Source organism: Cloeon dipterum, chromosome 3, assembly GCF_949628265.1.
Source record: "Cloeon dipterum chromosome 3, ieCloDipt1.1, whole genome shotgun sequence".
NCBI classification, from domain to species: domain Eukaryota; kingdom Metazoa; phylum Arthropoda; class Insecta; order Ephemeroptera; family Baetidae; genus Cloeon; species Cloeon dipterum.
Window position 1 is genome coordinate 33,242,208 of NC_088788.1, and position 6,000 is coordinate 33,248,207.

Below are 6,000 nucleotides of genomic sequence, written 5' to 3' on the forward strand. Positions count from 1 at the left end.
GGGTGGTGCGTGTGGAACGCAAAATTCGCAGAACAAAGCCGCTTTTGGGTGGTGCTGCGTGGCCCAAACGCCTTACATTTCCTTCGAAAATCGATTTCTAAGAAATGCAGACTCGGACTGGAAAATGTATTACAGAATTACGTATATGACGCACGCTAATTGTGGCACAACTGACGAACTGACTCTCATGACTTTGAATTTTGCATTTTTTTCTCGGTCACTGAATTTACTGGCATTATTTGTATTTTTTACGAATCACTCTCAATAATAGTTTAAAGACTATAAATAAGATCGAATTAAGCATTTATTTATTTTACAGACAATTTTTCTACCCTCAACATAACCCAATACCAAATTAATAGAACTAGAATTAAAAAATTGACTTCAAACATTTACGCTAAAAACGTATAAGACTCATAATTGCTCCTAATGATTGCAGGAAAATACAATGTTTGTGTTTAAATCCGTTGCTACTTGGGAAATTATATTGAAAAAATGAGATTTAGGTAATAATTTTTTATTCTCTTATTCTAGTCTAGAACGCAAAACTCAAAGAAATCCCGCATTTTTTGCTCCAAACTTCAGCTTTGAACCTAAGTACTCTCGTTGTTGGCCGAAAATGGCGAACTTACTGAAGTAGAAACGCAATTCTTGTGCACAATAATCAACCGCACGGAGGAACTTTGCGAAAGCACAGCGCAGAGAGTGACTTCGGCGATGCTCCTGCTTTTTGTGCCTCTTTTCCCGGCCGACATCAACTGCGTGCTCGTTTTCTTTCAGGAATGTGAGCTGATTATAACGGGCGCAGAGCAGAGCCAAAAAATCGCAAGTGTTTTCGTTTTCTACCTCATTTTCACCGAGCTGGATGTCGTTAACTGCTCTTTGTCTGAACTAGGAAGAGGACATGTAATTGCGTTAAAGCAGTCTTTAAGTGTAGTTGGTCGGTAATGCTCTAAAACTTTCTGCATGACGATCGTTTGCATGAAGCTGCTGAAATGTTTTTCGAATGGTAATTAAGTCTGTTTTCATCACTTTTCAAAATTCTTTAGCCTGTTAATGAGGGTATGGTTGTTTTGCCGTTATTTTAATTTAGTTCGAAAGAAATCATATGAAAAATGAGTGACTATAATGTTTTATTATGCTGTAAGTAAAGTCAAATGAATACTACAACTTTTTTGAGTGAAAATTAAATCGAAGCAAACAGAATGAGGGGTTTTATCAAATCAATTAGTAATTTTTGGGCATCCGTTTACCTTGGAGGAGTAAAAACAGTGCTAGCTACGCAATTTTAAACAGTGTGGGTATAACTTTTAAGATTCTAGATTAATTATTAAGCCAATATAGAGAATGTTTTTTTACTTTTCACCTTGTGGAGCAACGAAATAGTGTGGGGATTCGCGTGATTGGGAATGTCTTTTGCTAGTTCTCCCTCCAGACCTGTTTCGAATTTAAAATATTTATTAATTGTCACCTTTGAAGGTATTTTCTGACATTTTCAAGTTTTTTCTAAAACGTAGAGCGCGTTGAAAGCAGAATAAAATTATTGAATCTATTAGAACTCGAACTTTGAGGTTAATTTCTTCTTCCTTAAATGTCCATCCCAAGAACACATTTAAAAATTCATAAATCTGGAACACGTCAGTTTTTATTCTTGAACAGTCTATAAAAATTGTCAAGCTTGCATGAAAAATAAATAATGACAAATGAATAGAAGATGACGTTAAGATTTAGAAGAGGAATGCAGTGTGCGTTAGTATAATATTATGTATTTGTTTGAGTTGCGAGTGAGGCAAGCGGACGAGACAACAAAGCAACCGCGGCGCAGACTGAAAGTCTGGTGGCCGCGGTGGGCGAGCCGACCGGCGCACAAAAATGTTTTAGCAAGGTCGTGACCTCACGCAGGCCCTTCGCCTTTCCTCTCTCCCACCACCCCAAACAACAATAAAATCCGCCACCCGCCCACCCACTCTCACCCACCCGACAGCCACCCCCTCCTTCTCCGCCGCCCGCCGACTGGGCTCTCTCTCTCGCGCTCTCCGCGGCCTGCCAGCCGCCTCTGCTTTCCGCGCCATTGCGTTCCATGCTCCACCTCGGTGTAATGATCTCGCTCCGCGATTTTTTATTATTGCCTCTCTTGCACGCATTATTATGTACATTTATACATCACCTTGATCACACGTCGTGACGTCAGCGAATCATTGTTGCCCGCACGAACGCCCGAAAATTGAGAGCACCGCGTGACGCGTTTAAACAAGCACAACCGCCAACTTCTTTATTATACACTGATTCGTTTGTGCAAAACACACATCAATTTATTTGGAGATTCATCCAAACTAACTAACTAAATCGAGCATTTGGATCTGAAAGCCTCATGAACTGAGAAAATCTAACAATGATTTGGGATATTTTGTCTTCAATAGATCATGAATATTTCAATCTTTTATTTATTTTTTTGTGTGATTCAAAAGGTCGGGATTTATTTCAATGTTTGCTGAAACATAAACAAAATTTATTTATTTGTAGCAAATTTGGGGCTGAAAAGGGTAAAAAAAACAGAAAACAGTTAAATTTTATGTTTTGCTAAATTACTAGATAAACGTTTTGTCACTGTGATTTTCACTTGATTTTAATCCTCTCGTTGCGATCTAAAACGGTGTGCGGGTTAGGAGCTGAATAGATTTTTTCATCAATTTACAACGTGGAAAATCATTGGATTTTTCACTAATTTTCTGTAAAGCTTTAGCTTTTTAGTGTGATAAAAAATATCTTGTTTCGTTAATTGACCTTATTGTCAGAAATGAGTGCAGGTATTTTCTTGCAAGGGCTTAAGTTAGTAGTTGATATATGAATTTATCATGTGTAAATTTATTGCCTCAACAAAAACACGCCAAAAACATTGTCAGCTATTCGGCAGGCCGTCGGGCCGAATTCGGCCGCTGGTTCGGCCATTACGTCGGCCGAGTCAAACTAGTCAAAATGAGATAAATCTTCAAGTGGGCCCGCAAAAAAACTGAAAAACGTTCAACCGACCTACATGTCACCTTTATCTGACCTGCATCTCACCTATCCTTAACCTCTCTCCCATAGTAACTAATGCTAAAATAGTGAATTCAATCCGTCGGCTGGCCAGTGAGTCAGCCACATCGTCTCATCTCGTAAAATGAGACCGAAAACTTATAATCTGATTTGCGGTTCACGAAATATTAACGAAAATATGAAAAGAAACCTGGCTGGAAGCGAACAATTTACACTGGAATTCCTCACCCAGCAAATTTAGTATTTGTACTCACCAAAATGCGGAACTTCAGCCATCCGTCGGTGTGTCCGTCGGCCACGGGTCAGCTGTGGTCCTCGGTGGCCGCCCTGTAGCCGCAGGTCGCCTCCCAAGCCGGTCAATCCCGGCCGCAGTGCAGCAGCGTGCGCGCTCGTCCACTCGCTGCCAGCAACACGTACGCACTCTACGCACTCGTGGTCTCGTGTGCATTGTCATCTGCAGCAGGCATGCACAGAATTTCCCCAAAGCTTCGAATTTCAGCCCGAACCCTGTCTCAAAATCAAGGCTGCGCTCTGCCGTGTCTGAAAAATTTCCACTTTTGCACCTGATTATCCCTTTAACCCTAGATATCTCTGCGAAAAATTGGCACCAACATCATTATTAGTTTGACTTTCGTTCGAGAGTAAGCGGCGGACCGCCGGGCCCATAAGGGCCGCGCAGAGGGCCCGCGAAAAAATAACTTAAGTCAAAATAGAGATTTTTTACTTAAGAAATTAATAACTTGGCATCTATAGTTCTGATCAGGTCCAACTATGGTGTTAGGAATATTTCTCGCGTAATTCTGCGTCGATTTGGGCACCCTAGCCGCCCCCGTCTGCCGCCGCGGGCCCCCAAAAAGCACAATTTTGATTTTATTTTTTTTTCTATGGGCTGAAACGCACCGTAACATTTGCTTAATAGTTTGTCTCGTTATTCTCTATCAGTTTTCCAGGGTTTTCGCGCGTCGAAAAAAAATTTACTTTTAAAACGCATTGAAAGATTGGGAAAGGGCCGAACTTTTTCCTAATCGTATATGCCACAACTGTACATATTATTGTGGTAGGATAGGATAGCGTCCTGGTCCCGGTAAAATTGCGCTACTTTCAACAACCAAACGCGAATTTCCTTGTTGCAAGAAAAGGTCAACAACCAATTCGACAATGAAAATTTGGGTGTTTGTTGAACGTTGCGCAATTTTACCGGGACCAGGTCGATAGCATTTTTTCTCTTACAAAAATATAATGAAATCGGCTTTCTATAAAATGCCGGACTTTTGGGTAATTACAAAAACAAAAATGATTCAGCAAATTACCTTCAATTGTTGTTTCGAATGTATAGAGTGGAAAAATAAATGAAGTTGGCCGTTTGTGCCCAGTCCAGTTTTGGTGATCGATTTTATCAAGTTTTAGCGAACGTTTGATCCGTTTAATGAGTCAATTTCGTTGGCGCAAAACCGACCTGTCCAATTGTGAAAATGCGAGCGTAAATTCACCGGTGAATGCGCCTGATAATTTATTACCAACGTGCCACGCATGATTGCTACCGGAGATTAAACAAGTTTAGCAAAAAGCGAACGAGAAAAATAAGAGAGTTTCGCGCTCTGATGCGCGGTTGTTTCCGCTATGCCGCAGATGACGACAAATTATGTTGACCTGCGCTGTCTGCCTATTTAAAGTCTGCGACGCAGCCGAAATAGCACCTTGGGGTTCGTTCCTTTTGTTTTTGCGGCAAAAGTGCGTTTCCTTTCTTTCTCTCTCGCTTTGCACGCTGCCGCTTGCCGTGCAGCCAATTTGCGGACTTCATTGGTATTCTGCACGGCGACGACTTGAATGATTACATCAAAGATTAAATTGAGAGGCTAAATGGACTAAAGTGAAATTGCTGCAGCAGCGAGCGCAGATGTTGATGGCACAAATGGCCTTTCTGCATTTGCATAAACTGCTGTGTTGGTACGCTCCTGTCGTTTCCCAGCCCGATGCAATTGAGTCCTTTTTAATTATGCTGAAATAGAGCAAAACGGAGTAGTTCAATACTAAATTGTGCAAAAATTAAAAAAATTAAAATATAATATTATATATAAGACTGTACAAAAGCTTCTTCAATAATGTGTTTCTATTTAATTCAAATATTTTTATCCAAATTTATGTTTATAAAAAGCACAAAAAAATGATGTTATAATTTTTTTACTTGAAATTTAATAACAGATTTCTCACTGAAAAGCGAGCTGTTTATTTTTTCGTGTTTTTTATAGAAATTTGGGAGATATGAAGAGGGTTGAAATGATGAAGACCGATGAATTAAGGTAGACGAATTTGGTTGGTGTATTAGGTTACGCAGTTGGAAATCCGATCGGACACTTAATGAAATACAAGAACTGAAATAGTTTACAATAATAAGTGATAAATTCTTTTGTTAACTGACGGTTGGACTCACCCCTTTGAATCGGGTTCTGCACAATTAAACAAATCACGTCAGCACCGTTTGGCTGACGGACGAAAACTGAACTCTTATTTTAAAATCATCTTTCTGCTGTTAAACAATAATGCAAAATTACAATAATTCAAACCGCCGACAATTGCTGGCTTCCAACAAAAAGTAGGACCGCGTTGTTGTACCGCTACAGAAATATCCTGCTCAACTAGTTCTGGTTTCTCGCTTCCGCCCTGATTCATGGGCATCCTGTCTCGTCAGGAGATGTTACAAAATGTCTCCTAAATTAATTTTGTAAATTAAAAATAAACTATTAATGTTCACATTTGGAATTCAAATTGCATGAATTCAGTTTACTAATAACTGAATCGTATAGTCCTTTAGTTGAAGTTAATTTTACTTGTCACGAAGATGTAATTAAATTTTCGGGTGGCTGCGCTCTCATCAATTTTTAAACGAGATTAGTATTTTCCAAATTCTCACCCCATTCTCAGAAGAAACCCGTGATAAATGTAAATCTCTTTTGTCAACTTGAA

At 39.6% G+C, this 6,000-nt stretch overlaps 1 protein-coding gene across 1 annotated transcript in view; it reads right to left on the reverse strand.

The window, feature by feature from the left end:
* The window catches only part of LOC135940836 (zinc finger protein 574-like), a 135,203-nt gene extending 131,711 nt beyond the window's left edge, over positions 1-3,492 (reverse strand). Inside the window, exon 1 of the mRNA XM_065485916.1 lies at positions 3,291-3,492. The gene's annotated coding sequence lies outside the window, so the exon portion shown is untranslated. The remainder of the gene's footprint in view (positions 1-3,290) is intronic.
* Between the last annotated feature and the right edge of the window lie 2,508 nt (positions 3,493-6,000).